Here is a 16,242-nt window from a genome sequence, read left to right as displayed (position 1 = left end):
CAAAGCCAGCTGGGTAAACATAAAATCCTATGGGTTTATGTCCTGCATGTGTGGCTTTATGATGCAAGCATTCCAGCTACACAAGACCTTGACACTGGTCCCCTCTAGCTCCACCGCCTATAGAAGCACATACAGCTTCTCCCTTGGGCCTTCACCATGCCACACAGGAAGCTTTCCTTGAATGGTGCCCAGTAGTTCAGGCATCGCCGACATCTTGGGTCACTGGTGAGACCTTTGTTTCACCATGAATTTCACACAGTGTCCCCTCCAGGATGGACTACTTACAGGGACTCCCATCCCAGCCACCAGTCACCTGGCCTTAGCTGCCTTCAGAAACTGGCAAAACACTCCAGGAAACCCTCCATTTACCTTTTACCTTGCAAGTTCTGCTGTCAGGTAGGGGTAGAGTCTGCCCACCTTGGACTACAGTTATATGGCACCTTGGACCACAGTTGCATGGGCCTATGTGCACTGACCCTAGGGAAGTACTTCCTGAGGCAGTGGCTTTCAATAGAGTGACATTGTGAGTTCACTTCTCTTCCTCATATAAATTTGGATTTTCACAAGATGGAGCCTCTGGGGGGGTGGTATCTTGCCCTCAGGGCACCTTTCCTACTGTTCTAATGAAGTGAAAGAGGTTTCTCTTTAACAGTGCTCATGTCTTCAACAACCTAGCTGCTTTGTGTATAAGTATCAACTTCATTTCCCCATCAAGTGACACATTTTTCAAATCTTGCTCTTCCCTTTGTTGATATTTCCCACTGTGGAACTGGATCAGAGCCATGAGCATTCAATATGAAATGGCATAAATGCTGTTCTATCTTGAGAATTCCTCTACCAAACAAATTAGTCTATTACTTTTGAATCCAGCCTCATGCAAGTTCACAGAACATGAACAGAGTGCAGCCAGATTTTTTTTTGGCAGAATGTAATATGAAGTGCCTCTAACCTAGTTCTTTTTTCCTTTCTGAAAGCCCATGAGCTAGGGCCCAACTCTTCATTTCTATTGGCATGCTATTCCTCCAAACTCCCACCAGAATGGGTCATTAAGCTTTTCTTTTAGCATTCTATGATCTTTCTACCAGAAAGTTCCAAACTGTTCTGCATTTCTTCCACAAACCAGTTCCAAAGGCCTGTTAAGTATGAGATACTTTTTTCATTGCTATGACCAAACAACTAACAAGAAGCAGCTTAAAGGAGGAGAGGTTTATTACAAACTACATTTGCAGGAAGTATGCCCATCGTGGCAAGGAAGAAGTGGCAGCAGGAGCAGGAGGTGGCTGGTCACATTCTATCCACAGGAAGCAGAGAGAGAAGACTCATGGAGCTCGGCATGCTTTCTCCTTTTCATTCAGTCTGAAACCCCAGTCACCCAAGCCCATAGAGTGAGAAACCACACTCACAGTTAGGGTGATCTTCCCACTTTCATTAAACTAATCTGTACTTTCCATTACAGACATGCCTGGCGATGTGTAAGTATAAGGGGCTAGGAGATAGCTCCTTAGGCTCTTCCATGCTATTCTGGGTATCTAGAGACCTGGGATTCAGATATTTGCTGAGCCACTAAAGACTTGGACATCCTCATGCCCTCACAAGGTGTCACAATGTTGACTGGACGGACTGCTGTATTTAGGCTGTGTGGTTGGTAGAGGAGAGTTACAGCTACTTCTGAGCTTTAGAATAAAGTAACTTAGTAACTTTCAGTTTGATCTAACTCCATTAATACTAAAAACGGGTTTGAGAGTCACTATCCCACAAATACACGTTTTATTGTGATATTTCTGAAATGAGAATGAGTTTTACAGTCCTTGGTGTCTTATCATCACTTTTAGGCAACAGTCATGATGTAGTTTTGTTTGCTGCTAAAGCATATGTCTCATACAGGCAAACAGTGAGCATATGTCAAATGTTTATTTGCCTCATTAGTAGAGGAAACAGCAAGATGACAGAGTTGAAAAGCAGCTGCATAAGGAAATATAATATGATTGCTAAATCACTTAACTTTATGTAAACAACACAAGCATGGCATCGACGTCTTTATTGGGTAAGAGAATCACCACTCCTGTGTTTTTCTTTCAGCTAAAATCTCTAACCTTCAGGGATTCAAGAAGTCTGCATTTATATTATTTGTAAATTATCAGTCAAAAAGATATTTGGACATTTACACTTGTAGGAGAATCAGGTAAGGGTAAAAAGTGATTTACTTTTGCCAGTGTTTCCATACACAACCTGAGAAAAAGCAGTTCCATCCAGTTTCTTTGGCTCCTAATCTCAGACAATGAGAATGAGAGAGAGAGGTGAATAAAACGAATAGAATCAATTTGAGTTATTTGAAAGAGGCTCCACTGGCTGCTAGAATCACTTCCTAAAGAATGAGTCCAGAACATTATTGGTGTATTTCTCTTTCTGATGGTACCGGTTCCTAGGAGGGTGGGATATTTAACTGCCATGTGGCAGTGAGCAGGCCGGGGGGTGGGGGAACAAAGTTTGAAGCAGAAAGAATACAGGCAGAGTGCAGGAGCTAGAGATGTGAAGGTGCCATCAGAAGGCTGGTCTGAGGACAAAAAGATCTGATAGCACAGCAAGTCTTCAACAGCACCTAGTATGAGTAGGATTTGTGGAAAAAGGCTTGAGCATTGCATTGTTAAGTCCAGAAATCATCAATTTACCCTTATCTTTGTAAGGTGAAATTTCTTCCAGAATGCCCACATCTGAAAGTATTTGCACATATTTAAATTACCTTCATAATGGTAAAGTTCTTACAAATTATTGACTGTTGTTAGTATACTCATTGAGGTTTTCTTTTGTTGTTTGTTTGTTTGTTTTGAGGTAGGGTCTCACTCTGGTCCAGGCTGACCTGGAATTCACTACATAGTCTCAGGATGGCCTCGAACTCACAGTGATCCTCCTACTTCTGTCTCCCGAGTGCCACCACACCCAGCCCAATGCTTTGAGTTTTAATTACCACTTATCATATTCAGAAAATTTTTACAGTATCATCACTGAAATTAAAAAAAATTATATATGGATCTGGGTGTGGTGGTGCACGCATTTAATCCTAGCACTCAGGAGGCAGAGGTAGGAGGATCGCCATGAGTTTGAGGCCACCCTGAGACTACATAATGAATTCCAGGTCAGCCTGGGCCAGAGTGAAACCCTACCACACACACACACACAAAAGCGTATGGACACAGGAGCAAAGAATGAATTCAAATCTTAGAGACAAATACACTTGTGCATTTTCTAGCAAAGTAGTTTAACTGTACCTAAAGCAATATCCACAAAATAAAGTTGTACTTACACACACACACACCACTGCAAATGAACACATGGGAAATTAACAAATTAATCCAGGATGTTGGCATTCAGGAAGGGTTCCCCCAAGTTTATGAACCCCAATTAAAAAAAAAACATGTGTTTATTTTTATTTATTTGTTTGACAGTGACAGAGAGAGAGAAAGAGGCAGAGAGAGAGAGAGAGAGAGAGAGAGAGAGAGAGAGAGAGAGAGAGAAAATGGACGCACCAGGGCCTCCAGCCACCATAAACAAACACCAGAGGCATGCACCACCTTGTGCATCTGTCTCATGTGGGTCCTGGAGAATCAAGCCTCCCTTCCCCCCCCTTTGAAATTCCATTCTCCATCATATCCCCTCCCCTTCTCAATTAGACTCTCTTTTATTTTGATGTCATGATCTTTTCCTCCTCTTATGATGGTCTTGGGTAGGTAGTGTGAGGCACTGTGAAGTCGTGGATAACAAGGCCATTTTATGTCTGGAGGGAGCACGTTGTAAGGAGTCCTAACCTTCCTTTGGCTCTTACATTCTTTCTGCCACCTCTTCTCCATTAGACCCTGAGCCTTGGAAGGTGTGATCAAGATGTTACTCGGTACTCTAGTCACTTCTTTACAGGACCATGATAACTTCTGAGTCGTCCCAAGGTCACTGCCATCTGAAAAGAGAAGATTCTCTGCCCAAAATGAGAGTAGCATTAATATAAGGGTATTAATATTAAGAGAAGTGCTTACTGGGCAGTTTGATAAGCGTAGTATATACACTTATCCAGACATCATCAGATGTTACACTCATGACTACCCCTGTTTTAAGTTTTCAGTATCAGGGATGTATTCCCCCTCATGGAGCAGGCCTCCAGTCCAATTGGAGAGCAGTTGGTTTTCACCATTGTAGACATGCCACCATTGTACAGTTGGCTCATTTGGCCTGGCTGGCCAATTACAAGACTTGCAGTGTCCCCTGTTGAGTATCTTCACTGGTGATTGTTCTCTCTCCCATTGAACTGCATGCAGAATGGCTTCTTCCAGCTGTCTGTCAGCGGGTTTACATGGAGGAGGTTATCAGCTCAGTTCCAGCAGGATTTCTCAGTGGCCTTGCAGCCAAAGTATGTGGAGTCTTCAGCAGTAGGGTCTTACCATCTATTGTGGGAAACAAAGGGCCTCGGCAATGGCCTATAACGTTTTGGGGGCATCAGGGACCTCCCTGGCTAACAACTCACTGGAAGGTATCCCAACCCTGGCACTGCAAATTTTCTAGAAACGATCTACAGCTCCTGAGTGTTCCATTGTCCAAAACCGGAGGATTCCATATGATTTATTTATATCCTGTTACATTTTGATTAGCCCTCCCTCCACATTTCCTTTACTCAATCTCCTCCCCTGACCTCACTTTGGGCCTTTTCACGCCCATTAATCTATTCTTCTACTTACATATATACAATACCAACCTATTAAGTACTCTCCTCCCTTACTTTCTCTTCCCTTTGTATCTCTTTTTTAGCTTACTGGCCTGTGCTACTGAGTTTTTTCCTTCTCACACAGAAGCCCAATCATCTGTAGCTAGGATCCACATATGAGAAAGAACATGCGGTGCTTGGCTTTCTGGGCCTGGGTTACCTCACTTAGTATAATCCTTTCCAGATTCATCCATTTTCCTGCAAATCTCATTCATTTTTCTTTACCGTTGAGTAGAACCCCATTGTATAAATGTGCCATATCTTCATTATCTTATCCACTCATCAGTTGCAGGACATCTAGGCTGGTTCCATTTCCCAGCTGTTACAAATTGAGCAGCAATAAACATGGTTGAGCACATACTTCTAAGGAAATGAGATGAGTCCTTAGGATATATGCCTAGGAGTGCTATAGCTGGGTCATATGGCAGATCAATCTTTAGCTGTTTTAAGAAACTCCACACTGACTTCCACAGTGGCTGGACCAGATTGCATTCCCACCAACAGTGTAGAAGACTTCCTCTTTTTCCATATCCCCGCCAGCATTTATGATCATTTGTTTTCATGATGGTGGCCAATCTGACAGGAGTAAGATGGAATCTCAATGTAGTTTTAATCTGCATTTCCCTGATGACTAGTGACATACAACAATTTTTTAGGTGCTTATATGCCATCCATATTTCTTCTTTTGAGAACTCTCTATTTAGCTTCATAGCCCATTCTTTTTTTTTTTTTAATTTATTAGTTTTCTTTTCAGTAAATACAGGCAGTTTGGTACCATTATTTAGGCTCATCTGTGATCTACCCCTTCCCATTAGACCCTCCTTGTTAATGAAAATGGGTCGTGCATTGTGGAGTTAGTCCCCAGTTATTGGTATGATAAATGTCTCTGCAAATCATGACCCAACATGTGACTCTGACATTCTTTCCGCCCCCTCTTCCGCAAAATTTCCCTGAGCCATGTTGGGTTCATTTTTGGTCTGCTTCAGTGATGAGGTGTTGGGGGCCTCTGAGGCTCTGGCTCTCTGCTTTAGTAGGAGTTGATTTTTCTCTGCGTTGATCTCCTTTCCCTTTGTGCTGGTATCTGGTTCACAGGAAAACATCACCCTTGCTTATTTCGCCAGTTGTCCTTAGTTTCAATTGGGCCCCTTTTGAGGTATGTTGGGGCAGCTCTCTTCTTAGGATCTGCATCTATCTGGAAAAGAGAAGCAGATTATCCAACGGAGAGTAAGTTAGCACCCGGAAAATTGAGATAACACTTTCTTGATAGACAGTATGGTAGGTTTAGGCCCTCTTATACCCCGTGATTGATGGTAGCTTGATATTGTAGAGTGGGCTTGTGTTTGGGTATGGTTCTGACATGTTTCCCAGCTCCAGCTATGGGTCTAGTACCACTGAGTGGATCAGTTACCCAAATCAAGAGCAATTGGTTACTCACCATGGCTGTGTACCACTATTGCACTTGTGTGGGCATCACATCCGGTTATTTGTTGCTAATTAGGTTAAACAATGTGTTGCTTGGACAGATCTTGGTCATTTCCCCCAGCCGCCTATGTAGCACCTTCTGGCACTAGACACACTGACTGTCTGGGGACTGACTCTCTCCTGGCTTCCAGCCATGTCATTCCATTTTACGCGTCAGCTGTGTATGGTGTCTTCAGCAATAGGGTCTTACCACTGGCCTTTGGTGGGTCATCAAGTACTCTGACAGAAGTCTGTCATTGTTTTGGGAAACCTTGTAGGTTTCTCTGATCAAAAGCTCATTGTGGATGGTAGGCCCAAGCTGGAAGTGGGGGTTACAGGTCAGTGTCCACTAAGAAATTGAGGAAAAAGATAACTAATATACAAGAGTTAGAGAGGATAGAGATAGAGGGGAGAGGGGGAGAGGGAGGGAGGGAAGATATAGAAGATTTAGGTCAGTTTTGATCCTACCCTTTCCAGTGTCTTGTAGTTCAGGTGTTTCCTGTAAGGGTCTAGTGAAGGTTCAGCCATTTGGTCTGTCTTTTAGGAAGTAGAATTTTATGGTACCATTGCCATTTGTGTCTGGATTACTGTTTTCCACCCTTTGATTCTCTCCCCGCCCTCCCATCCATCTTATTGTCTAGTCCATGAGGTGCTTGCTGGGTATGTAAGGCATCTTGGGCAGATTCAGGTTAGGTGTTGCAGATGAGTGAGACTATGTGTCGATTTTTTTTCTGTAATTGGGTAAGTTTGCTGAGAATGATCTGTTCCAGGTTCAACCATTTTTCCTCAAATTTCTTTATGTCGTTTTTTCTTACTGCTGTATAGAATTCCATTGTGTAGATATACCACATCTTTGTTATCCATTCTTCTAATGATGGACATCTGGGTTGGTTCCAGCTTTTAGCTATTATGAATTGAGCTGCTACAAACATGGTTGAGCAAATCTCTCTGGCTTTTGGTTTGAAGGTTTTAGGGTAGATTCCCAGTAATGGTATAACTGGGTCTGTTGGTATTTCTATAGTCAGCTTTTTCAGGAGTCTCCATATTGCTTTCCAAAGTGGTTGTACCATCCTGCATTCCCACCAACAGTGAATGAGTGTCCCTGCTTCTCCACATCCTCGCCAGCATTTATTTTCATTTGACCTTTTGATATTGGCTATCCTTATTGGGGTAAGGTGGAATCTCATAGTTGTTTTAATTTGCATTTCTCTGATGATTAGGGATGATGAACATTTTCTTAAGTGTGTGTTTGTCATTTGTATCTCTTCCTCTGTGAATTGCCTGTTTAACTCTGTGCCCAATTTTGTGAGTGGGGTATTTGTCTTCTTATTTAGACTTTTGAGTTCTTTGTAAATTCTAGAGATAAGGCCTCTATCAGTTGGATAACCTGCAAATATTTTCTCCCATTCTGTGGGTATTCTATTGGCTTTGCTTATTATATGCTTGTCTGTAAAGAAACTCTTCAGCTTCATATGACCCCAATGGTTGAGTGGCTGCTTAAGAACTTGAGCCACTGGGGTTTTATTCAGGAAGTCTTTTTCCATTCCTATATCATGGAAAGTACTACCTAAATTTTCTTCCAGTAGTTTTCGAGTTTCTGGTCTTATGTTGAGGTCTTTGATCCATTTGGATTTGAGTGTTGTGCATGGTGAAATGTGTGGATCAAGTTTTAGTTTCCTGCATGTGGTTATCCAGTTTGTCCAGCAACATTTGTTGAAGATGCTATCTTTTTTCCAGTCTATATTGTTTGGGCCTTTGTCGAATATCAAGTAGCTATAGTTGCTTGACCCAAAATCCAGGTCCTCAAGTCTATTCCATTGGTCTATACTCCTGTTTTTATGCCAGTACCATGCTGTTTTTATTACTATGGCTTTGTAATATAGCATTATATCGGGTATGGTGATGCCACCAGAGGTATTTCTTTTGCTGAGGATATGTTTGGATATGCGAGGCCTTCTACCTTTCCATATGAAATTTGAGATCATTTTTTCTATCTCTGTGAAGAACACTGTAGGGATTTTAATTGGAATTGCGTTAAATCTATATATTGGCTTTGGTAGGATTGTCATCTTCACAATGTTAATTCTGCCTATCCAGGAGCATGGGAGGTCTTTCCATCTTTTCAAGTCCTCCTCAATTTCTATTTTGAGAGTTTTTATATTTTCATTGTATACATCTTTTACTTCCTTGGTTAACGTTATTCCAAGGTATTTTATTTTTTTTTTGTTGCTATTGAAAATGGGACTATGTCCTTTATTTCTTTTTCTGTGTCTTTGTCATTTGCATACAGAAATGCTACCGATTTTTGTGCATTTATTTTGTATCCTGCTACTTTGCTATAGGAGTTAATCACCTTCAGGAGTTTTGGGATGGAATCTCTCGGGTCTCTTACATAGACAATCATGTCATCAGCGAACAGAGCTAACTTAACTTCTTCCTTTCCAAATTGAATCCCTTTTATTTCCTTCTCCTGCCTTATTGTTTGCGGTAGGACTTCCAGAACTATATTGAAAAGCAGAGGTGAGAGAGGACATCCCTGTCTTGTTCCTGATCTCAATGGGAATTCCTCCAGTCTCTCTCCATTAAGTATTATTTGGGCCTTTGGAGCTTTGGATATTGCCTTTATTATGGTAAGATGTGAACCTGTCCTGCCGATTCTCTCCAATGTTTTGATCATGAAGTGATGTTGTATCTTGTCAAAGGCCTTTTCTGCATCTATTGAAATGATCATGTGATTTTTATGTTTAAGTTTGTTTATATGGTGTATTACATTGACAGATTTTCGTATGTTGAACCACCCTTGTGTTCCTGGGATAAATCCCACTTGGTCAAGGTGGATAATGGTTTTGATGTGTTGTTGGATTCGGTTTGCGAGTATTTTGTTGAGGATCTTTGCGTCTATGTTCATTAGGGAAATAGGCCAATAGTTTTCTTTTCTTGTGGCATCTCTGCCTGGTTTTGGGATTAGGGTGATACTAGCTTCATAGAAGGAGTTGGGTAGCTTTCCCTGTTCTTCAATTGTGTGGCACAGTTTTAGGAAGATTGGTTTGAGTTCTTCCATGAAGGTTTGATAAAATTTGGCTGGGAATCCATCTGATCCTGGACTCTTCTTCTTTGGGAGGTTTTTTATTACTTTTTCAATCTCCATGAGTGTGATGGGTTCATTGAGGTGATTGATCTGCTCTGAGTATAGCTTTGGTAGATCATATGCATCCAGGAATTTATCCATCTCCTCCACATTTTCCATTTTTGTGGAGTAGAGGTTTTTGAAATAAGTCCTGATGATTCTGCCGATTTCACTGATGTCTGTTGTGATCTCTCCTTTTTCATTTGGAATTTTGTTAATTTGGAGTCTCTCCTTTTTTTGCTTGATCAAATTGGCCAGAGGTTTGTCAATCTTGTTTATTTTTTCAAAGAGCCAGCTCTTTGTTTTGTCAATTGCCTTAATTATTTCCTTGGTTTCCAATTCATTAATTTCTGCTCTGATTTTAATTATTTCTTTCCTTCTGGAGCTCTTTGGGTTGGATTTTTCTTGTTTTTCCAATGCCTTTAGGTGGATGGTTAGGCTATTGATTTGGGATCTTTCTGTCTTTTTTATGAAGGCATTGAGTGCTATGAATTTTCCCCTGAGGACTGCCTTCATTGTGTCCCATAAGTTTTGGTATGATGTGTTCTCATTGTCATTCAATTCCAGGAAATTTGCAATTTCATTTTTTATTTCATCCACTATCCATTTATTGTTTAAGAGTGTGCTATTCAGTTTCCAGTTGCCATTGGGGTTCTTGTTGGTTTTTTTTGTTGTTGATTTCTAGGAATATAGCATTATGATCTGATAACATGCAGGGAATTATGTCAATTTTCCTAAATATATGGAGGCTATCTTTGTGACCCAGTATATGGTCTATTTTAGAGAATGTTCCATGGGCTGCTAAGAAGAATGTGTAGTCTGTGGATTTGGGATGGAAAGTTCTGTAGATGTCTGTTAGGTCTAAGTGCTCTATGGTTTTGTTGAGCTCTCTTACTTCCCTGTTGAGCTTCTGTTTGGATGATCTGTCTATTACTGATAATGGTGTGTTGAAGGCCCCAGCTATGATGGTGTTGGTGGTTATTTCTGTTTTATTGTCAAGTAGGTTTTGTTTTATGAACTGTGGTGCCCCTGTGTTTGGTGCATACAGATTTATGATTGTAATATCCTCTTGATGGATTGTTCCCTTTATAAGTAGGAAGTAGCCTTCTTTGTCTTTTTTGATTGTTTTTGGTTTGAAGTCAACTTTATCTGATATTAATATAGCTACACCTGCTTGTTTCTTATTCCCATTTGCCTGGAATATTGTTTTCCACCCTTTCACCCTGAGGAGGTTTCTGTCTTTAGTGGTAAGGTGGGTTTCTTGAAGGCAGCAGATTGAGGGGTCTAATTTTTTGATCCACCCTGTTAGCCTGTGTCTCTTGATGGGTGAATTAAGGCCATTAATGTTTAGGGTGATGACTGTGAGATTTGATTTTATCCCTGTCATGTTGTGGTGGTAGAGGTGTGTTGGCATTTTCATGGAATTTAATTTTTTTTTTTTCTATCTACTCTGGGTTTGGTTGCTGTGATCTGCTTCTTGTAGGCATTTGTGTTTGGTTATTTGTTTCTTCTCTGTGGAGAATTTTCTGGAGTACTTTCTGTAGGTTTGGTTTTGTGTTCATATAATTGTAAAGCTGAGTTTTGTCATGGAAAGTTTTCCTTTCACCATCTATTATAAGGGAGACTTTTGCCGGGTAGAGTAGTTTGGGTTGGTAGCCATAGTTTCTTAGAGTTTGAAGAGTTTCATCCCAGGCCCTTCTAGCTTTCAGGGTTTCCATTGAGAAGTCTGAAGTAATTCTGATGGGGTTTCCTTTGAAAGTGGTGTGCTGTTTTTCCCTAGCTGCTTTTAAGATTTCTTCCTTGGTGTCAATGTTTAGAGTCTTAATGATAATATGTCTTGGGGAGTTTCTCCTTTGGTCTAGTCAGTTAGGAGTTCTGTTTGCTTCTTGAATATTGATGGGCCTTTCTTATAAGAGATGGGGGGAAGTTTTCTTCAATTATTGTGTTAAATAGGTTCTCCATGCCTTTGGTCTGAAATTCTTCTCCTTCTGGTATTCCAATGATTCTGGTATTAGGACGTTTAAGTGTATCCCACAATTCTCTCATGTTCTGTTCACAGGAACTTTTGAACTTACTGAAATTTTTGGACTCTCGAACTGTTTCTTCCATCCTGTCTTCCAAATCAGAATTTCTATCTTCCACTTCGCTGACTCTATTCTTGAGAGCCTCTAGTGAGTTTTGGACTTGTTCAATTAAGTTTGCATTTTCTACTACTTTCCTATGTATCACTTCCATCGCTTTGTCCAGCTCCCTTTTTGTCTCATTTTCTGATTTTCTTGATGATTCTTGGAAATCATCCTTGCATTTCTTTATATTTTCATTTAGTATGGCCAGCTGATTTTTAAGGTCCTCTTTTTTTTCACTCTCCCTCAACTCTCTTAGCTCTCTTTGAATTCCTTCCAGTGTCTTATCATATTGCTCTAGCTTAGTGATGGTAGCATCCATACGATTATCTATCCTTTGTAGCTTTCCTGTCAGTTCTAGCCGTAGTTTGGTCAGGGTTGCATTGTTCATTGTTTCCACTTGATGTTCTGATCCTAAACACTCTTCTATGTTTTGGTTAGTTGTGATCCTTGTTGGACTGGGTGATCTGTCTGGGTTTTCTTCCATTTTATTTTTCATGTTATTTCTTTTGTGCTGTGGTGTACCCATGTCAGTGTATGGGCAGGTAGGTGGGTGGAGCAGCCTGGGATCTAGCTTAATGCAAATCCAAGACAGCCTGGGGCAGTTGCAAGCAGCCTGGGTTTTTGCTAACTCTTGCCAAAGCCGCCTATCTATAGCCTGACAGGGGCACCAAAGTTGCCTAAATTCTCACCCAGTAATGCACCTAAGCTGCCTGCCTTTGAGCTTGAAAGGGGACTGAGGTAGCAAGCCCTGAAGGTGCCCAGACTCTGGCTGGGTACACTGGGGTCTGTAAACAGTCTGTGCTCTCCCGCCTCAGGGGAGTGGGGGATGGGTGGCGATGTACAGGTAGAGGATGGCACCTGCGCTGGCACTAGTGACTCAGTGTGGACTTGTGTGGCTCTTGCTGTGGGAGTGGGCCTGCTGCACGTGCAATTGTAGTGGAGAGGCAGATGATGTGGGTACAGAATCAAGATACAGCAGAGGCTGACCGGCGGCAAGTGATGTGAGCACAGCAGCAGGGGTTCTGGCAGCCACCTATTCACGGCAGGGGTGGCCCCCACAGGCCTGCGAACCAAGCACCACGTGGCTGGTCTACTCGCAGGATCAGAGAACAAGGGCGAGGTAGGAGGTCTCAGCTTCAGTGCAGCATGCTGGCAGGTGTGACTGGTGGGTGCCCAATCAGAGCACAGCCACGCAGGACGTGCAGAGGGTGCATGGGCGGGTGAGAGGACTGGGGGCACGGGGCGCAACAGGGTGTATGGAGCGAGTGGGGCACGTGGCGAGGGGGCGCGGGGTGCGCCGGGGCACCAGGCAATCAGGGTGGGGCATGCGGGAGGCGGCATGGCTCAGGGGGCGCCCTGGAGGGGCAGGGGCATGGGGTGCTCTGGTCGGTCTGGGGGGGCAAGGGGCATGCCATGGTCGCGCGGGGGGGCGCAGGGGGGTGTGTGGGTCATGGGGAGGCATGGGTCACTTGGGGGGTGCAGGGGGGTGTGGGGCACGCGGGGGGGGCATGGGGTGCACAGGGGGCCGCAGGGGAATGTGCAGGAGGCGTGGGACGCGTGGGATGCCGCAATGCGCAGGGGGCTAGGGGCACGGGAGGCGCAGGGTGTGCGGGGGGCATGGGGTGCACGGGGGTAGGGGGTGCGGGGCACACCGGGATGTGGGAGGCCATGGGACACCACAGGGTGCTCTGGATGCGACAGGGGGTGGGGCGCGTGGGGGGGGTTGTGGGGGTCGCGCGGGGGTCCGGGGCGTTGATGGGCCGGGGCATGCTGAGCTATGCTGGGGCTCAAGATATGCGGGGGGGGGGCGGGGCGCTGGGAGGGTTGCGAGGCACGCGGGGGTGTGGTGCGGGAGTCGCGGGTCATTCCTGGGCACGCGGGGGCGTGCAGGGGGCTTTCGAGGTGCGCGGGTGTGGGGCGCAGGGGTCTCGGGGCGCGTGGGGGCGCAGGAAGCCACGGGGCGCTCGGGGTGCACCTGCTGCCTGTGGATAGGGAGCGTGGGGCGCGCGGGGGAGAGGGCGGGGCACGGCGCATGAGGGTGGTGCGTGGGGGTCTCCGGGCGCGTGGGGGGCAGGGGGGCGCGGGGCACACCTGGGCGCTCAGGGTGTGGGACGCCGCGGAGCGCTCGGGGTGCGCCTGCTGCATGTGGATAGGGAGGTTGGAGCGCACGGGGGGAGGGGCGCATGGGGCGTGATGGGTGGGTGGTGCGCAGGCGTGGGGCGCCCAGGTTGTGGGACCCGCGGGGCCGCCGGGGCACGTGGGGCTTAGTGCTCATGGGGCCGCCGGGGCAACGGGCCACGCCTGATGCATTGGGTCGCTGCGGGCGGGGTGGCGGGGCGTGGGTCGCGGGGGTGTGTGGTTCCCTCTTTTACCCTAATCTGTGCCCTCCCTCTTGTAAAAAATTTCTGATTTCCCTTGAATACTTGCCTTTGTTTTCCTTGTTGTCTGTAGTGCAGCTAGGCGGTTGCCATCTTGACCGGAAGACCATAGCCCATTCTTTAGTTGGTTTGTTTGATTTCTTATTATTTAACTTTCTGAGTTCTTTGTATATCCTAGATATTAATCCTCTATTAGGTATATAGCTAGTGAAGATTTTTTCCCATTCTGTAGGTTGCCTCTTTGCTTTATGCACAGTGTCCTTTGCAGTACAAAATCTTTGTAATTTAATGAGGTCCCAGTGGTTAATCTGTAGTTTTATTGCCTAAACAATTGGGGTTGTATTCAGAAAGTCTTTGCAAAGACCAATGTGTTGAAGGGTTTCCCCTACTTTTTCCTCTAGCAGTTTCAGAGTTTCAGGTCTGATGTTAAGGTCTTTAATCCATTTGGACTTAATTCTTGTGCATGGCAAGAGAGAAGAATCTATTTTCATCCTTCTACATATACATATCCAGTTTTCCTAACACCATTTGCTAAAGAGGCTGTCTTTCCTCCAATGAGTATTTTTGGCATTTTTATCGAATATTAGGTGGCTATAGCTACCTGGACTTACATCTGGGTCCTCTATTCTGTTCCATTGATCTACATGTCTGCTTTGTGCCATTACCATGCTGTTTTTGTTACTATGGCTCTGTAGTATAGGTTAAAATCAGGTATGGTGATACTACCAGCCTTATTTTTGTTGCTCAGTATTATTTTAGATATTCAAGGTTTTTTGTGATTCCAAATAAAGTTTTAGATTTCTTTTTCTAGTTACATGAAGAATGCCTTTGGAATTTTGATGGGGATTGCATTAAATGTGTAGGTTGCTTTTGGTAAGATTGCCATTTTCACAATATTGATTCTTCCAATCCAGGAACAAGGGATGTTTTTCCACTTCCTAGTGTCTTCTGCAATTTCTCACTTGAGTGTTTTAAAAGTTTTCATTGTAGAGATTCTTTATTCCCTTGGTTAGGTTTATTCCGAGGTACTTTATTTTCTTTCATGCAATTGTGAATGGGAGTGATTCGCTGATTTCATTTTCTGTGTGTTTGTTGTTAGCATGTATGAAGGCTACTGATTTCTGTGTATTTATTTTGTATCCTGCTACATGGCTGTAGGCGTTTGTCAGCTATAACAGTTTGCTGGTAGAGTCTTTAGGGTTCTTTATATGTAGAATCATGTCATCTGCAAATAATGATAACCTGATCTCTTCCTTTCCAATTTGTATCCCTTTTATGTGTGTCTCTTGCCTTATTGCTATGGCTAAGACTTCCAGTACTATATTAAATAAATGTAGGGACAGTGGATACCTTTGTCTTGTTCCTGATTTTAGTGGAAAAGCTTCCAGTTTTTCCCCATTTAGTAATATGTTAGCTGTCGGCTTGTCTTAAATAGCCTTTAATATATTGAGATATGGTCATTCTATTCCCAGTCTCTGTAGGACTTTTATCATGAAGGGATGTTGGATTTTGTCAAATGCTTTTTCTGCATCTAATGAGATAATCATGTGATTTTTGTTCTTCAATCAATGTATATAATGTATTCCATTTATTGATTTGTGTATGTTGAACCATCCCTGCATCTCTGGGATAAAGCCTACTTGGTCAGGGTGAATGATCTTTCTGATATATTCTTGTATTCTGTTTGCCAATATTTTGTTGAGAATTTTTGCATCTATGTTCATGAGGGAGATTGGTCTGTAATTTGCTTTTTTTGTTCTATCTTTGCCTGGTTTTGATATCAGGGTGATGCTGGCTTCCTAGAAGGAGTTTGGTAGAATTCCTTCTTTTTCTATTTCCTATAAAAGCTTAAGCAGCAATGGTGTTCGTTCTTCCCTGAAGGACTGGTAAAATTCAGCAGTGAATCCATCTGGGCCTGGGCTTTTTTTAGTTGGGAGATTTTTGATAACTGTTCGGATCTCCATGCTTGTTATAGGTCTATTCAAGTGATTAACCTCATCTTGATTTAATTTAGGTAGGTCATATAAATCAAGAAAATCATCCACTTTTTTCAGATTTCATAATTTGTGGAGTATATGCTTTTATAGTATGTCCCTATGACTTTTTGAATTTCTTTGGCATCTGTTATGAAGTTACCTTTTTCATCTCTAATTTTATTCATTTGTGTCTCTTCTCTCTTTCTTTTGGTCAGATTTGCTAAGGGTTTATCAATCTTGTTTATCCTTTCAAAGAACTAACTCTTTGTTTCATTGATTCTTCAGATATTTTTTTTGTTTCTATTTCATTAATTTCTGGCCTAATCTTTATTATTTCTTCCCATCTGCTGATTTTTGGTGAACCCCCAATTTTGAGCCCTATCCTATTTTTAACAAAGAATTGATTTAAAAAATTCTCAAAAGGACA

This window comes from Jaculus jaculus, chromosome 4 (genome assembly GCF_020740685.1).
Source record: "Jaculus jaculus isolate mJacJac1 chromosome 4, mJacJac1.mat.Y.cur, whole genome shotgun sequence".
NCBI lineage: Eukaryota > Metazoa > Chordata > Mammalia > Rodentia > Dipodidae > Jaculus > Jaculus jaculus.
The sequence above is the reverse complement of the archived record's forward strand: the minus strand, read 5'-3'. Positions refer to the sequence as shown.